The sequence below is a fragment of the Ranitomeya imitator genome, chromosome 8 (assembly GCF_032444005.1).
Source record: "Ranitomeya imitator isolate aRanImi1 chromosome 8, aRanImi1.pri, whole genome shotgun sequence".
NCBI lineage: Eukaryota > Metazoa > Chordata > Amphibia > Anura > Dendrobatidae > Ranitomeya > Ranitomeya imitator.
Window position 1 is genome coordinate 78685747 of NC_091289.1, and position 19511 is coordinate 78705257.

Below are 19511 nucleotides of genomic sequence, written 5' to 3' on the forward strand. Positions count from 1 at the left end.
CTGGCTGCTGAAGGCAGGTCTTATTATCATTTTCACCTGGTCGCAATGAGATCAGTGCGACCTGGAGACAATAATGGGAGCTGTCATCAGTGTGACACATACCAGCATCTGGGAAGAAGTGGTACAGTTCGCACTGCTCCCAGGCGGCGGCAGGCTGCTGAAGACAGCTCTCATCATTGTCTCTTGATCATGCTAAGATCAGCGAGACCAGGAGACAATGATGGGAGTTTTATTCAGTAGAAGCTGTATCCCTCCTGTGTAAAATAAATAATTATATTAAAAAAATTGTGTGGGCTCCAGCACAATTTTCATAACTAGCAGAGGGAAAGCCCACGGCTGGGGTCTGATGCTAATAATCTGGGATAAGGGACAATACCCATAAGGTTCCCAGGCTATTAATAACAGCTCACAGCTGCTTGCTTAGAATTTCCTGGTGAATTTACATCAGCCTAGTATTGTTAGGTGACATCAAGCCCAGGGGTTAGTAATGGAAAGGCGTCTATAAGACTTTTCCCCCATTAGTATCCCCATAGTCATATTGCAAATAAAAAACACCCAGAATTAAGTCCTTTACTAGAAACAAAAATCCACACCCTGTTTTACAGATTTATTTAAAAACTAGATGGTGGCCCGATTATAACGCATCGGGTATTCTAGAATATGCATGTCCACGTAGTATATTGCCCAACCACGTGGTATATTGCCCAGCTACATAGTATATTGCCCAGTCACGTAGTATATAGTATATTGCCCTGTCACGTAGTATATTGCCCAGTGACGTAGTATATTGCCCAGCTACGTAGTATATTGCCCAGCCACATAGTATATTGCCCAGCCACGTAGTATATTGCCCAGTCACGTAGTATATTGCCCAGTCACGTAGTATATTGCCCAGTCACGTAGTATATTGCCAGGTGACGTAGTATATTACCCAGCCACATAGTATATTGCATAGTGACGTAGTATACAGCACAGAGCCACGTAGTATATTGCCCAGTCACGTAGTATATTGGCCAGTCACGTAGTATATTGCCCAGCTACGTAGTATATTGCCCAGCGACATATGTAACAGGATAAAAAATAAAAAATAAACATATACTCACCTTCCGAGGGCCCTTTGCAGTCCTGTCGCCTGTGTGCGGTGCACGCGGCAGCTTCCGGTCCCAGGGTTGGTATGAGCGCAGGACCTGTGATGACGTCGTGGTCACATGACCATGACATCATGGCAGGTCCTTCTCGCATAGCATCCTTAGCACCGGAACCTGCCGCTTGCACTGCCGAGGACAGGACGCGACGTCGGAGGGTAAGAATAACCTTTTTTTTAATTATTATTCTTATTTGTAACATTAGATCTTTTTACTATTGATGCTGCATGCGCAGCATCAATAGTAAAAAGTTGGTCACACAGGGTTAATAGCTGCGTAACCGGAGTGCGTTACACCGCGCTCAAGTAGCACTGGCATTAACCCTGTGTGAGGGCTGACTGGATGACTGGAGGGGAGTATAGAGCGGACACTGACTGCGGGGAAGAAAGAGCGGCCATATTGCCGCCAGACTGTGGCCGTCGCTGATTGGTCGTGGCAATGGTCATGGGCGTCTTTTTTTCCAATGGGAAGAGGGTCATTTGACACATCAAACTTATTGAGAATTTCACAAGAAAAACAATGGTGTGCTTGGGTTTAATGTAACTTTATTCTTTCATGAGTTATTTACAAGTTTCTCTTTGTTTACAGCCATTGTCATGTCGCAGAGGTTAACACGTGAGGAGCGAATAGAAATTGTGTTCATGTCTGGTGAACACATTACCTGGGTCATTGCAGCAGATTTCAATGCAAGACACCCTATGCAAGAAAACTGTCACCATTCCCATGTTATTTAGGTGTACCCATCTAAATGGCCCACCCAAAAAAGTTTTCCTCATCACTGAACATAATGTTCCGTGTAAACTGAGGGTCCTGTCCCAATTTTTGTTTTGCCCATTCTTCAAATTCAGTGCTCCGATCTGGCTCATCCTCGTAGAGATGCTGCAGCAGCAGCTGGATTTTGTAAGGGTGCCATTTGTAAGTAGCTAATATCTGCCCAAGGGATGTTCGACTGATGCCAGATCGGCATGCTGTCTTTGCACATGTATCCTTTTGCCTAGATGTCATATAGGTGTGAATAGCACGGGTAATAATATCTAAATTCTATTTGATAAAAATCATACAATGTTCTTTTCTGGATTTTTTTAAAGATTCTGTCTCTCACAGTTGAAGTGTACCTATGATAAAAAAAAATACAGACCTCTCTGTCACGATATGGTATGAAATATCATAAGTAGTTCTCTTGCTAGCCTGCGTGGGCTAAGCCCCCCTTCTTGGAGTAACAGTTTGTAGCTGCCAATTCCTGGCTTTCCTTCTCAGAGAGTGTGGGGGAGTTTTATTGCCGAATGGAATTTACGACTGGCATTTCCTGTGTAAGCTCTTGTTCAGCTCTACGTGAAGTAGAAACTTCAAGGATCCATGAAAGATTCTTTGTTTAGTTTTTGTTAGATATTAGGCAAACGATTTAAGCTAGAAATACGAAAATATATATTCTTAGTCTCACTCGGTGTATCTACACATCCCATGAAACTCGGACTTCTAACTCCATCTGGTAAAGAAGTAGGGATTTCTCTGTAAATATGTATCCCAGTTAGGACATATTTGATCTCATTAGAATGCTCACGTTAATCCGAGATGAATGATAGGTTGAGTCTGACTCTGTCATGTTTTGTAGCAAAGTTATAGCAAGTAGATAAATTTAAGATTGAAGTACTCAGAATGTGGAGAGAGGAGGGTCTGGATAAGCCAGCCTTTCTGTGATGTCACAGCCTTGAAAGTATAACTGGCTGCCCACATCCCCAGCTGAGGGTCTGCTAGATTTCTTCCTGACTTCTTGTCTTCTCCTGAAGCCAGCAGCATCCCATGGACTGGGATATATGGAAACTGCCCTAGCCTGATTGCCTGCAATGCTTTTAACATGTGAGTGTTATCTTTTCTCTTTTATTCCCTTTATGTTATAATTACCCATGTACATATTTGCAATTGTCTCATTTGTAACTTCTTTATAAAATATTTTTGATAAAGCACTGCCTGATTAATTTCAATGGGATATACTATTATATATTAGTCCGTTCTCCTGTTCTAAACTTACCCTGTCTTCTGAAGGGAAATACGCTACTGGTACTGTTGTGTTGGGTTAGCTTCGGACCCGTTTAATCGAAGCTGGTGGCAGCGATATGTGTGCCGACTGTTGAGGGATGCTGTAGTGACTGCGGCGTTAATAATTATTGTTCCTGCCTGAGTGGGAGTAGTTATCGCGTCGCTGCAGCGTGCCCAATAGCCAGTACATAGCAGGCAGTCTGTCTGGCGACTAATTACCCAGGGTGCAGTACCTAATCTGACCTGAGAGTAAGTGGGGCGCCAGAGAGCTGCAAGTGTTAAGTGGAACTGTAAGCGGGATATACATAAATCCCTGCAGTTCGTGGTATATAGAAAAGCAGTGGGATACCTAGAATAAGCCCCTGCTGTAAACTAAGAGGTCAATAGCCTTGTGGGTGTTTTTTTCATCACATCGTGGAGTGGAGGGATAACTAAGATAAGCCCCCCTGCACATGTGATAGCCGTCTGTTGGCCTAAAGTCACCTCAATCCGTGACGTAGGGGTGACGGTCAGGGTGGGAATCCTGACCAATTGGTGACAGCGGTCAGGGGAATCGTGACACTCTCCATTTTTTGTAAGTAGGAAAACTTGCAAAATTGCCAAAGTATCAAATACTTATTTTTCCCTCTTTATATACATCTGAAGTAGTCACAAATCTACCTCCCAACATTCTCATTTATTACATCATTTTATTGGCCACACAGACCAAGGAGTTTAGAACTCCCTTGTCACTGTCTCTGACTGCACTGATCCCACTTTGCTTACCGCTGTACAGTCAATCTTCCTATGTATCTCTCACTGTCTCTGACTGTATATGTACTATATAGTGGTGTGAAAAATTGTTTGCCCCCTTCCCAATTTCCTTTTCATTTGTCACACTTAAATGTTTCAGTACATCAAACAAGTTTAAATATTAGACAAAGATAACACAAGTAAGCTTATTATTAAGGGGAAAAGTGTCACGGTTCCACTCCTCAGGGTGTCTGGGATGCAGTTACAGACAGCTCGGCCGTCCAATCTGGTATAGGGGTGTGCTGAAGCTGTCAGTACTGTCATTGGCAGCTTAGCAATCCAATCTGGTACAGGGGCGTGCTGAGCTGTCAGTGTGTTAATTGACAACTCGACTATCCAATCTGAGACTAAGGAGTCGGCTGTCTCATGTGTTCATTATTCCACTTAGTGGCCATGCTTCTTAACTGAGCTGAGTTTCCCAGAACACTGCCAGATGTACATTGATCATGTGAGGTTTGTGCTGTGCTCTCTGTGCCTTGAGTTCTATATGTTTGATCTGTTGCCTGACCTTGGACTTTGTTCTGACTACCCGCCTATTTAACCCCTTCAGCTCTGATCCGTTATGCCAGTACGCTGACTTCGGAGCGTTACCTGACTACGCTTTTGTTTCTTCCTTCTGTTTATGATGTACTCTTCTGGCTTCTGACCTTGGACTTTTTGACCACTCTTACTCACAGCTTGGCTGTGAGAAGTGACTAGCATCACAAAAAGAAATCCAAACGTCCAGGGCACTGTGTGAGAAAGTAATTGTCCACCCTACTTAAAACAAATTAACTGTCGTTTAACACATCTTTGGGAAGCTGAGTTCAAATTCCCTAGTCACACCAAGACCTAATTACTGCAACACCTGTTCTCAATCAAGAAATCACTTAAATAGGACCTGCCTGACAAATTGAAGTACACCAAAAGACCTCAAAAGCTAGACATCATGATTAGTGTTGAGCGATACCTTCCGATATTTGAAAGTATCTGTATCGGATGGTATCGGCCGATACCGGCAAAATATCGGATCTCGCCGATACCGATACCAGATACCAATACAAGTCAATGGGACACAAATATCGGAAGGTATTCCTCGATGGTTCCAAGGGTCTGGAGGAGAGGAAACTCTCCTTCAGGCCCTGGGATCCATATTAATGTAAAAAATAAAGAATAAAAATAAAAAATATGGCTATACTCACCCCTCCGAAGAACCCTGGCTGTCACCGCTGCAAGTGTCCGCCTCCATCCTTAAGAATGCTGTGAGTGAAGGACCTTCGATGACGTCGCGGTCAGGTGAGCGGTCACCTGACCGCGATGTCATCAAAGGTCCTTCACTCACTACATTCTCAGGAACGGAGGCAGACGCTCGCAGCGGTGACAGCCAGGGTTCTTCGGAGGGGTGAGTATAGCCATATTTTTTATTTTTATTCTTTATTGTTTACATGAATATGGATCCCAGGGCCTGAAGGAGAGTTTCCTCTCCTCCAGACCCTTGGAACCATAGCACCGCACACTCCGATACCGATATCCGATAACACAAAAATATCGGATCTCAGTATCGGAATTCCGATACAGCAAGTATCGGCCGATACCCGATACTTGCAGTATCAGAATGCTGAACACTAATCATGATGTGATCCAAAGAAATTCTGGAAAAAATGAGAAAATAATTGAGATCTATCAGTCTGGAAAAGGTTATAAAGCCATTTCTAAAGCTTTTGGACTCCAGTGAACCACAATGAGAGCCATTATCTACAAATGGCAAAAACATGGAACAGTGGTAAACCTTCCCAGAAGTGGGCAGCCAACTAAAAATATCCTAAGAGCACAGTGATGACTCCTCCAAGAGGTCACAGAAGACCCCACAACAACATTGAAAGAAAGGCAGGACTCACTTGCCTTTGTTACGTTCAGTGTTCATAACTCCACCATAAGAAAGACACTGGGCAAAAATAGCATGCATGGCAGAGTTCTTAGACAAAAACGACTGCTGAGCAATAAAAAGAAAGGCATGTCTCTGTTTTGTAAGAAAACATTTTGATGATTTCCAAGACTTTTGGGAGAATACTCTGTAGACTGTTGAGATGAAAGTTGAACTTTTTGGAAGTGTATAGTATGTCCCATTACATCTGGCATAGAAGTAACACAACATTTCAGAAAAGGAACATTATACCAATAGTAAAATATGGTGTTGGTTGTGTGATAGCCTGGGGGCTGTTTTGCTGCTTCAGAACCAGAAAGACTTGCTGAGGTCAATGGAATCATGTATTTTGTTGTCTACCAAAAAAAATGGCATCCAGGCAACCCCCACATGTACTTATGCTGGCTAACAGATGTAAATCATTCAGCTGCGGCAATAAAAACTAAAACTCCGAGCACTAAAAAATACTCGGAGGACACCCGAGCATGCTTGGGAAATCTCGAGTAACGAGCTCATCACTAGTGCTAACTCAATTTTATATAGCAGTAATACAGTTTACATTTCATATTTCCACTGTATGTATATATCTTGCAGCACACACACAATATGCCACTGCAATATTTGGTATTGTGACTGTAATGGCATTATGGTACACAATGTATACACTGACATATTGTTAATGTAAACTAAATGTGATATAAACTTGAGCTAAGAAGAGAAGGGGGAGGGGCAGGTATGAGAGTTCATTGTCATGTAACATCACAGTCAAAAGATCTGCTGCCTATGTAAATATGACTTGCAATTTCATGCTAAACATAGTAATAGATGAGGCTGTTTTCTTTGTTTTGTATCCTACATTATAATATTAGTAGCACACTATTTCATAATCCATGTTTCTATAGTAATATTACAAAAAAACACGCCAATTATCTTGAAAACTAAATGTAATTGGCCTTGTGTACTGTGTATACACTGCTTGACATCAATTGCAGTTTTGCAGCAATACAAATGAATTAGAGACCTTTTTAAAATGATATTGTACTTACCTTAATTTGACATCTTTAAATAGGAGCAGAATGTAAATTTCTTTGCAATGAATGGTCCCTTTGTTCCATTTGTAGAGCAGCAGAAACACTGTGTAATTGAGATATTGGCACAGTAACTGGTCTATCCCTCTGGTTTGCCAAGATACCTGGACTTTCTTTTCGGCCTTGCCTTTGAGGTCTTGCACTACGGGTTCTTCTAAGACTGCTGGAAAGTCGACCAGAAAGAGCCCTGACAAGCCCCAGTACTCCAGTATTCTTCTTGAGCCCAACATCATCAGCCAATTCCTCTGGGGGAACTTCAATGTTTCCAGTGTACCAAAACACCCACCAGATGAGACTCAGAAATATCACGATAGATCCGGCATAAATTAGGAAATCATAGAAAAAGACATTGACAAATACACCAATGAGGAGTACAGCCAAACCAAAGACATCGAAGGCCACTGCCAGCCAAAAACAACAAGTGCAACGACCAAGCCCTGCTCGACTAAGGGCCATGGTGGAAGGAAAATGGCAGAAATATCTTGATCCCGGATATTACAGAAGTTTGATCAAAGTTCACGTTTGAAACACACCTTCCAACTAAATGTCCAGGTGCATTGTACCTGCTCACTGTCGAATAGCCTAATGATTTCATTTTGATGTGAGGTAGGCAGTAGTAAATGATTAACAGGGGGGCGGTAACTGAGCTGTTCCCATTTGATAAGACTGTAGTTCTTTTGTGAACTCAAACTGATTTCACAAGCTGCTATATGTGTGGTGCTTAGGAGCTGAGAAGAGGTTGGAGCCACAAGGGGTTTGGTTTAGTAGATATTATCCTCTATGCCACCTGTTATATATTCTCCTGGGATTGTCAGTCTCTTCATGTTCTGAGTCTTGTATGACTGGTTTATTTTCTTATGTTGCCTGGAAGATAAAGTAGTGCTCTGTAAAATACCTGTGAATAATATCTTCCAGCACTCTTCTTCCTGTCTTCTAGAGTCTTCTGTGATGAAATATTGATCAGTCCCTTGTACTTCCCATTCCTAAGAACAAAACAACCTTGTGATTTTTCAACGCCTAGCTCTATACCTGTTCCACATCGACAGGTAAAGTACTGTTCCTATAAACAAACAACACAGGATTAGACAGGTTACCTGGGAACTATGGACACGGCACTAAAACACCTCAGAGGTTGAAACTGTAGAGATCTTATAGCTGGAGAACTTGTCAAGGAATAGGAAGTTTATGGATGTGTTAATAACAATAGAACTCAAATTACACATTGTATGAAAATGAGGTCCTCACTGCAAAGGAAAGTTTACATTTATAACAGACATCACTAAGTAAATTGTGTGAACGACAAATTTTCAAGAGTAGTCATTTTTGTAATATTTGATTCAACAGTATATTTCTCTTCTTTACTTTTAATGTTTTAATTGAGTTATTGTGAAAATGTCAACAAACATAATGGTATAAGTATTGACAAGTTAAAACAAGTTGAAAAAAAACAGAAACAATTTCAGCTTATTGTAAAAATATTAGTACAACTTTATTTGATAATTAAAAATCCTTTCCATAGATACAATTTAGAGATAAAGGAAGCACAAAGGTAACACATTTTGAATGCAACCCTGTCTTCTTTTTCAAAGCCTGATAGGAAAATATTCTCATCAGTCCTAAATACTACCATGGATGAATCCATGATATGTCAATCAAATGTGAGAAGAAAAGCAATCATCAGGAAAAAGTATGAATGACAAGAATAATAAGAAATTTTACATATATATATATATATATATATATATATATACTTCACAAAAACAGGCAGCACTCCATATTCTTTGAGATAATGTGCAGGAATATATTTAACCCACATCTCCGTGCGACATTTCGGCTCTAAATGAGCCTTTCTCAAGCAGTGAGTATTGCTTCATACAACATATATATAGAGACTCATCCCCATCATCCCCCAATCACAGCCAATTAGTTAACTTCTTATATATTATAAATTATTACAGTTTGTAAAAAAGTGCTTCAGTGCTATAAGTGTACAAATATCATAAAATAAATCATTTCTTTCAGATAATAACTGTCATTCATTTGCGTTTACCTCTGGAGGGACATAGCGTTTATGGAGGATCCAGCATGTTACCGGCGTTCTGAGCTACCTACTGCACATGTCTCAGCGTTTCTGCTTGCATCATAGTCACATGTCGGGTTGAGGGCCAATCAAAAATCAGAATACCGCATCTAGAATCCGGCGCATGTACAATAGCGCTTGTAATCGCCATTTTGATTGTGGCATCCTATCAGGGCATTTTTAACGCCATGTTGGTTGTGGAATCTGGAATCAGGCGCATGGGCAGTAGCGCCTGTAATCGCCATTATAGTAGTGGCATCCTATCAGGGCATTTTCTAAAAACGCCATTCTGGTTGTGGCATGTCTTTTAAGGTGCTAACAAAGGCGATCCATACTTCTGCCTCTTGTTACACACAGCGCCTGTAACACAGTTTCATTAATGAACAACATGGTATGACTTAACTTACACCACATTAAAGTTAACTAGGCAGAATGCCCTTCCTTGTGATATGGACATATAATGCTGTGCCTAATCCCGCCTTAACAAACCAGATATGGCCTTTATTCAGACCCTCATCTTGCAGTCAAACAGTGTCTAGAGGGTGCGCCCAACCTTTCCAGGCAAGGTGCCTCCGCTCATGACCCTTGCATAGCAGTAGCTCATTTGTCCCGGCTAATGTGAACAAATACATGGCTTCTATTAGAAAAGTCAACCAATGTGTAGATTACAAATAGCCCTTTCTAGCCACCATACGGAAAGTTCCTGGCAAATAAATAGTAATTTGTCCACCAAACCACTCCCGAAAATCATGAGGAATACTAAAAAAAATTTTGTTTTTAACCCCTTTACCCCCAAGGGTGGTTTGCACGTTAATGACCGGGCCAATTTTTACAATTCTGACCACTGTCCCTTTATGAGGTTATAACTCTGGAACGCTTCAACGGATCCCAGTGTTTCTGACATTGTTTTCTCGCGACATATTGTAATTCATGATAGTGGTAAAAATTCTTTGATAGTACCTGCGTTTATTTGTGAAAAGAATGGAAATTTGGCGAAAATTATGAAAATTTCGCAATTTTAAAACATTGAATTTTTATGCAATTAAATCACAGAGATATGTCACACAAAATACTTAATAAGTAACATTTCTTACATGTCTACTTTACATCAGCACAATTTTGGAACCAAAATTTTTTTTTGTTAGGGAGTTATAAGGGTTAAAAGTTGACCAGCAATTTCTCATATTTACAACACCATTTTTTTTTAGGAACCACATCTCATTTGAAGTCATTTTGAGGGGTCTATATGATAGAAAATACACAAGTGTGACACCATTCTAAAAACTGCACCCCTCATGGTGCTCAAAACCATATTCAAGAAGTTTATTAACCCTTCTGGTGCTTCACAGGAATTTTTGGAATGTTTAAATAAAAATGAACATTTAACTTTTTTTCACAAAAAATTTACTTCAGCTCCAATTTGTTTTATTTTACCAAGGGTAACAGGAGAAAATGGACCCCAAAAGTTGCTGTACAATTTGTCCTGAGTACACCGATACCCCATATGTGGGGGTAAACCACTGTTTGGGCGCATGACAGAGCTCGGAAGCGAAGGAACACCATTTGACTTTTCAATGCAAAATTGACTGGAATCGAGATGGGACACCATGTTGCGTTTGGAGAGCCCGTGATGTGCCTAAACATTGAAACCCCCCACAAGTGACACCATTTTGGAAAGTAGACCCCCTAAGGAACTTATCTAGAGGTGTGGTGAGCACTTTGACCCACCAAGTGCTTCACAGAAGTTTATAATGCAGAACCGTAAAAATAAAAAATCATATTTTTTCACAAAAATTATTTTTCGCCCCCAATTTTTTATTTTCCCAAGGGTAAGAGAAGAAATTGGACCCCAAAAGTTGTTGTACAATTTGTCCTGAGTACGCTGATACCCCATATGTGGGGGTAAACCACTGTTTGGGCGCATGGGAGAGCTCGGAAGGGAAGGAGCGCCGTTTGACTTTTCAATGCAAAATTGACAGGAATTGAGATGGGATGCCATGTTGCGTTTAGAGAGCCACTGATGTGCCTAAACATTGAAATCCCCCACAAGTGACACTATTTTGGAAAGTAGACCCCCTAAGGAACTTATCTAGATGTGTTTTGAGCGCTTTGACCCACCAAGGGCTTCACAGAAGTTTATAATGCAGAGCCGTAAAAATAAAACAAAAATTTTTTCCCACAAAAATTATTTTAATAGCCCCCAGTTTTGTATTTTCCGGAGGGTAACAGGAGAAATTGGACCCCAAAATTTGTTGCCCAATTTGTCCTGAGTGCGATTATACACAATATGTGGGTGGAACCACTGTTTGGGCTGTTGTGAATTCTGTTGTCGGGCTCCCTCCTGTGGTCATGAATCGTACTTCGGCTGGTTCTGTCCATGGACTTCCTCTGGTGGGTGTTTCCGAGTTTCCTTTCACAGGTGACGAGGTTAATTCGTTAGCTGCTGCTCTAATTAACTCCACTTAGATCTTTGCTCCAGGCCACCTGTCAATGTTCCAGTATTGGTCTAGTTCACTCCTGGATCGTTCTTGTGACCTGTCTTCCCATCTGAAGCTAAGTTCCAGCTTGTATTTCTTTGGTTTGCTATTTTTCTGTCCAGCTTGCTATTTAATTTGTTGTCTTGCTTGCTGGAAGCTCTGGGACGCAGAGGGAGCGCCTCCGCACCGTGAGTCGGTGCGGAGGGTCTTTTTGCGCCCTCTGCATGGTCTTTTTGTAGGTTTTTGTGCTGACTGCAAAGTAACCTTTCCTATCCTCGGTCTGTTCAGTAAGTCGGGCCTCACTTTGCTTAATCTATTTCATCTCTGTGTTTGTATTTTCATCTTTACTCACAGTCATTATATGTGGGGGGCTGCCTTTTCCTTTGGAGAATTTCTCTGAGGCAAGGTAGGCTTTATTTTTCTGTCTTCAGGGCTAGCTAGTTTCTTAGGCTGTGCCGAGTTGCATAGAGAGCGTTAGGCGCAATCCATGGCTATTTCTAGTGTGGTTGATAGGTTTAGGGATTGCGGTCAGCAGAGTTCCCACGTCTCAGAGCTCGTCCTTTATTATCAGTGACTATCAGGTCATTCCTTGTGCTCTTGACCACCAGGTCCATTGTTGTCCTAAGAGAACCAAGAAACAATGGACACAAGAGCTCAAAAAATAACAGCTTTATTAAGACAAATTCAAAACATTACAATAAATACATAAAAAACAAATGCGTAAAATGCAAAAGATGAGGGAAGAGGCGAGCCTAGTGCCACGCACAAATACACTAATCCATTAACGAGCAAATCAAATGGTAGCTATAAGGTAGAGAGGCCATATATAAGAGCATGTAAAGATGTAATCAAAACAATGAGATAAGTATTAGCCCAATATTCAATATAGTTGTAGTGTATACTCATACCAGAAAGTGGGCAGCTACACAGGAGATAAAGCTCCAAAGTACCAAGCAAACAGCAGGAAGGTTAAGTAGGTATGTAGCCAAATGAACGGGTGTCACGTTAAAGCATAATATATAGAGATTGACCCCTTATGGCTTATTGCAACTATCTGTGCAGAAATATAAGCGTTATAAATTGGTTCCCCCTAGTGGCTCAGTAAGCCATATATTGCACATAATCCCGGGAAGTCCCATGCAAAAAAAGGGGGAGACTGAACAGATGCGAAAGTAGTACGTTACCAACCTGCTGCTGCCGTGCGTGGAAAAGGAGGCCCCGACGCGCGTTTCGCAGGAGTTGCTTCCTCGGGGGGCACTAGTGAGGAGTGGAGTGAGGGTCCTTAAATACATAGCTGCTAAAACCTCCAGGCGGCAATGGCGGCGCTTACCCAGGCTCGGCCGTGGCTGAGGCGGCGTCCAACGTCACACAGCCGCGCCCCGCACTGACGCGTCAGTAGGAGGGGCCAGATGTGCGACGCAGAGAGGACGCGTCAATGAATATAAAATGAACAGCGCTCCATCCAGGTGTAGAAATCTTGAAAAAATAAGCTTTACTCAGCCATGTCACAGCAACGTTTCGACCAACACCTGGTCTTTATCAAGCATACAATACAACACTGGGGGCCATCTTAAGTAGTGTGGATGCCACACAGTGCACCAATCACCACCAGACGCCACCCCCACATAACAATAAACAGATATCACATAAAAAAACGAACATCAGACTTCCTGCATACATTAATATCAAAATCCCATAACCTAATAACAGATAAAAGCCAACCCATCACCATATAAACGCATAGATCTTCTTGTCTTCTTCTTGGATCGGCGAGCCGCTGTTTCCTGTATCTCCGTCGTCAAGGGAACGCTCAGCCAATCGGCTGCCTCTGAATATCACAGTGACCAACCCCAGTATATTGCGCCAGGAAAAGAAACATCCTATCGCACCATCCGATGCATATAATCCCATCATAACTACCCAATCCAGGGTGTTCTATAACGTATATGCTCCCGACCCCCGTATATTCCTTTCGGGTCATCAGGGACCACCCACAAAAGACATGGGGCAGCGCAGGCGCCTAGAGCACAAGGCGAGCCCACACCACATGACCGCCGCCAAGGTCTGTTACCATGGCGTCGGGCGCACGAGCACACCCACGGCCACCCAAAGTATAGGCGCCGTAGAGTCGCGCAGACTCACCACGCACAGGACGAGCCTCTGCCACAAGTCCGAAGCGCCGGACGACCCCCGTGCTCCAGCGCGCAGGCGCAACCTCCCAGACTATGAAGCACCCCAATGAACGGTGAACCGGCAGCTGACGCGGTGACGCACAAGCGCATCACAGCCAGGACCAGACCCAAGAACAGGGGCTCATCCTAAGGCATGGATGCACGAGTGCAGACACCGCAAGCTTCGCCCGCCCACCCATCAAGGGCGCACATATAGTCAAAAGAGATCTCCATCCCTATCAACAATTAATCATTAGGGCATATATAAAGAAAAAGAACCCATGACCCCTAGGAAACACGGTAAATAGCATACACAAAGAAAAAGAGAAAGGTGAAAAAGCAAAACACATAACATATTTGCAGTACAATGAGACAGTCGGACGGCATAGAAGGAGAAAAACGTGTCAATAAACATCCATTCATTAGTTGATAACATAGGATAAAAATCCTCCTGTCCATCCGAATAATCCCATCCAGCCACCGACTGTCCCATACGCAGAGAGGACGCGTATCCACGGCAACCAGGCCACGGCTACCCGGGGAAGCGCACGCCGCTCAGAGGACAGGAAAGCGACTGACATAGAATAGGCACCAAGGAGTCTACAGAGAGTCTGTGCACATACCTGGCTTGTACGGTGAAAGTGATAAAACAGGAGGGAAGGTGAGATCTAACAGAGGTGCTCGCACAGAAGCCGGACACAGCTGTGATAAAAGATAATGATATAATGAGAGAAAGTAAAGAAATAAAAAGTATGCTAATAATTTACATGGACATAAGTGTCAATAATGAAAAATGCTGGTCAAAATAGCGCCAAATAGTGCAATTAGCTAAAATAGATTGTAACGAGTGCACATGGACAAGGAAAAGGCAAATGAAAAATGATGATATTGATGATGAGGTGAAAAAGTCCATATAAATTACATACACGAAAAAATGGACTTAAAAATGGATGTGAAATCCAAGCAATACTAAAGACTGCTGAAGGGAACTCCTATATATTTTTTTGTGTGCTGGAGAATCTAACAGCACCCAATAATGGTGACATAATAGTGAATGTGGATACATATGGAAAAATAGAAAATATTTAAAAACACAGTGCAATTCTAGTAACTAACAGACACTCAACATATGGGTACCTATATATTAGACTAGAGATAAAAACCACCATGGTGGTTGGTAACAAATAAACCTGAAATGGAAACATAAGCAGGGGAATGTGAGAATCACCAACAATTATATATAAGTGTGGACTCTTGGCTTCTTGATAGCTGAATCTGTCAACGCTTCCTGGATCATAAAGGGAGAATAATGAGAGGACGTAAATAGTCTGTTAAATAAATAGAAAAAAGAGATATGTGAGTAACATTAAAACAAAACAACTGTTAAAAAACCACTAACACTAGATAAAAAGTTTTTTATAGACTAAGTAAAGATCAATATAGAACTATAAAAAAACAGAGAAACTACAAGAATGGGACAAAACTCAAAACTTCGTTAAGCCCTTTAGGACGAATGCAATCTATGCGGACAATCCATTGGGCTTCCAATTGGGCGAGGCGTTTCTTCATATCACCACCTCGTCCATCCATTAGGACACGATCTATACCACGTACTCTCAAGAGGTGACTGTTACACCCGTGTTTTTCTTTGAAATGCCTTGGAATTGGCTTTAAGAACTCATCAGCCGATGAATTCAAAGCTGCTTTGATGTCCCGGATATGCTCTCTGATTCTGATACGCAGTTGGCGTGATGTGAGGCCCACATAAATGAGGCCACAAGGGCAAGTGGCATAGTATACCACATGGTCCGTGGAGCAGGTAATATGCTGGGTGATCCAAAATTCTTTAGACCCGTCACTGGATAAACATGTAAAGCAGCGTTCCAAGTTTTTACATGCCGTACAATCACGGCATGGGAAAAAACCCCATCTCGGGCCTTTAGAGCCAAACGCACATTTAGATTCTGGTCCCCTATAGTGACTGTGGGTAAGGAGGTCTCTTAGATTTTTATTCCTCCGGTACGTAACAGAGGGTATGTTTGTAAGACATTTTGTCAATACGGAATCATGTTTGATGATGGGCCAATATTTGCTCAGTATTTCTCTGACATTTGTTGACTTGTTTGAGAAAGTTGCTATAAATCTCACCTGAGTGGGTGCTTGAGATTCCCTCTTGGTCCCAAAGAGGAGTTGTCCATATGGGATACTGTTCTTAAGATGTCTCGGATGAGCTGATGTGGAGTGTAACAGACTGTTAACTGATGTTTCCTTCCTATGTAGATCACTCTGGAAGAAGCCATCTCCATCCCTACGGATACACACATCCAAGAAGTCGATCCTCTCTCGGCTGTAATGGCAGGTAAGTTTAATGTTAGAGTCATTGACATTAAGTTCATCAATAAACTTCAAGAGATCTTTTTCAGTACCTTGCCAGATAGCGAAAACATCATCTATATATCTGGCCCACATAAGTACATTGGATGAAAGGGGAGTGGCATCAGTGATGAAAATTTTTCTCTCCCACAGCCCCAGGAACAGACATGCGTAGGACGGCGCAAAGGCCACCCCCATGGCTGTACCCTGGAGCTGTAGGTAGAGTGCCTCCTTAAAAATAAAAAAGTTATGACTCAACGCAAATTCCAGCAGAGATAACAAAAATCTACAAAACTGGTAATCAATATCAGTATTACTCAAAAAGAAGCTCACCGCTTCCATGCCATCTGCATGCCGGATAGACGTGTAGAGAGACTCTACGTCTAATGTTACCAACAGCATGTCTGGTTCCATATTAATGTTTGAAATTTTTGACAGGATGTCCCCCGTGTCTCTCAGGTAAGAAGGAAGGGTTTCAACAATAGGTTTGAGGTAAAAATCAAGCATCTTACCCACATTCTCCGTAAGTCCTCCATTTCCGGACACAATTGGTCGACCAGTAGGGCACGTCAAGCTTTTATGCACTTTGGGTAAAAGATACAGACATGGAGTCCGTGGTGCATCAGGGACCAAGCCATCTCTCAAATCTTTGGTAATTAATCCGTCAATAAATGCTTCCTCAAGTATATCCAACAACTCTGCCTGAAAAATAGAGGTAGGATTGAAACTCAATTTCCTGTAGGTGTCTTCATCACGCAACTGTCGAAAGGCCTCTTTTTCATACATTTCAGTTGGCCACAGTACAATGTTTTATCACTTCTGTAGGGGATGCTTGAGACTAAATCATATATAACCCCAAAAAACTTTATTAAATATATTAAAAAGGCCACCAACCTGTGGCTACACCAAACAAAACAAAAAACACACGGTGAAAAAACTAGTGTATGGGGAAAGGAAGTCCCTAGAGCGTATCTGTACTGATTACTGCCTAACAGCGGGGGTTGGCGCCCTAGGGGGCGCCATAACGTTCCCCCTAGGGCGCCAACCCCCGCTGTTAGGCAGTAATCAGTACAGATACGCTCTAGGGACTTCCTTTCCCCATACACTAGTTTTTTCACCGTGTGTTTTTTGTTTTGTTTGGTGTAGCCACAGGTTGGTGGCCTTTTTAATATATTTAATAAAGTTTTTGGGGGTTATATATGATTTAGTCACAGTACAATGTTACCGCCTTTATCGGCAGGCTTAATTAATACTCGATCAATGGAGCGTAATTCAGTCAGGGCTCGTCGTTGTTCACGGGTCAAATTATCATGTTGCAAACCAATTGGAATTTTCTTAAGATCCTTAGTAACCACTTTAACAAAAAGATCAATCTCGAGGAAGAGGTTAAGTGGGGGGAAGCGTTTGGGCTTAGGTAACACAAACTTACCCTTGGAGGCAGTTGGTAAAGATTCCTCACAAAGTTCGTTCAAAATGGCAATTGTTTCCTGCTCCTCAGTAGTCCATTGTGTGTTATCCGGATTGTTTCTCTGATGTAATTTATGAAGTACCAACTTTCTCGCGAATAAATGAAGATCCTTTATTGCTGTGAAAAGATTGAATGATGAAGTAGGGGAGAAAGATACACCCAGACTTAATACTTCCAGCTGTGCATCAGTGAGAGAGACAGAGGAAAGGTTAATCACCTGTAGTTTAGATGGTCCTGCGGTGTTGGTATAGGCAGGTTTGGAAGAGTTATATTTCCGGTTATAGTTAGTACCCTTTCTTTTATTCCTGCCAGCAGAGGAGAAGCGTTGTACATCCAGAGTCTCAGTTTTACCTTCAGCCGAAGAAAGGGAGGAAATTGAGGAGGATCGTGTTGACATCCGTGGTTTATACCACTTGTACACGGAGTTAGTTTTGAAGTCTTGTACATCTCTCATAAATTTACTGGTTTTTACTTCCTGGATCTCCTTTTCCCAGATGACAAATTGTCCATCAAGGTCCTTCTTGAATACATCCATATCCGCTGAACTCACGGACTCGGTGAGTTTTTTCTGTAGAGTTTCGATTTCGCTCTCCATTGATTCCAGGCTTTTTTTATTCAGTCCAATAAGCAATTCAATGAGGGAACGTGAGCATATGTTGCAAGCTTCCTCCCATCGAGAGCGAAAAAAAGAATCCTCAATGGGAAATGAGGGTAAAATTCTAACCCGAAGGCCCATAGGGATCATGTTTTTAGATAGGTAGCTCTCCAGAGTAGCCTTGTTCCACCAGATACGCATTCTTTTTTTCAACATAAATTTCAAATTGGTTTTAATTTCCATTATAGTCCCATTCTCTGTTTCACCACTAGGTGTCGCCTCACTCTTAAAAATTGCATCGATATGTGCCAGCCAGGATTGATCCCGTGCTTTCAGATCCATAGCCCAAGAAAGATGTGCTGAAACACACAAGCTAGATCAGTAAACCTATAGGGAGGGCAAACAATTTAAATGCTCCGCCATCATAAAATATAAGAGAACCAAGAAACAATGGACACAAGAGCTCAAAAAATAACAGCTTTATTAAGACAAATTCAAAACATTACAATAAATACATAAAAAACAAATGCGTAAAATGCAAAAGATGAGGGAAGAGGCGAGCCTAGTGCCACGCACAAATACACTAATCCATTAACGAGCAAATCAATTGGTAGCTATAAGGTAGAGAGGCCATATATAAGAGCATGTAAAGATGTAATCAAAACAATGAGATAAGTATTAGCCCAATATTCAATATAGTTGTAGTGTATACTCATACCAGAAAGTGGGCAGCTACACAGGAGATAAAGCTCCAAAGTACCAAGCAAACAGCAGGAAGGTTAAGTAGGTATGTAGCCAAATGAACGGGTGTCACGTTAAAGCATAATATATAGAGATTGACCCCTTATGGCTTATTGCAACTATCTGTGCAGAAATATAAGCGTTATAAATTGGTTCCCCCTAGTGGCTCAGTAAGCCATATATTGCACATAATCCCGGGAAGTCCCATGCAAAAAAAGGGGGAGACTGAACAGATGCGAAAGTAGTACGTTACCAACCTGCTGCTGCCGTGTGTGGAAGAGGAGGCCCTGACGCGCGTTTCGCAGGAGTTGCTTCCTCAGGGGGCACTAGTGAGGAGTGGAGTGGGGGTCCTTAAATACCTAGCTGCTAAAACAAAATTGTTGTCCTGACCACCAGGTCATAACAGTACAGGTGGCCCAAAGTACTAATGCATCTCAATAGAGGGATAAGAGAAGTTCTGAGACCATTTTTTTTTCTTTGCAGTGTGTTTTGTCTCAATTTTCCCCTTTACCTCTGGGTGGTTCAGGACACTGGTGTAAACATGGACATTCAAGGTCTGTCCTCTTGGATGGATAATCTCACTACAAGGATACAAAACATTCAAGATTTTGTGGTTCAGAATCCGATGTCAGAGCCTAGGA

General features: G+C 42.0%; 1 long non-coding RNA gene across 1 annotated transcript in view; it reads right to left on the minus strand.

Annotated features, from left to right (window-relative positions):
• The window catches only part of LOC138647832 (uncharacterized), a 127159-nt gene extending 119154 nt beyond the window's left edge, over window positions 1-8005 (minus strand). The window contains exon 1 of the long non-coding RNA XR_011315050.1: window positions 6924-8005. This is a non-coding gene — a long non-coding RNA (uncharacterized lncRNA). The remainder of the gene's footprint in view (window positions 1-6923) is intronic.
• Between the last annotated feature and the right edge of the window lie 11506 nt (window positions 8006-19511).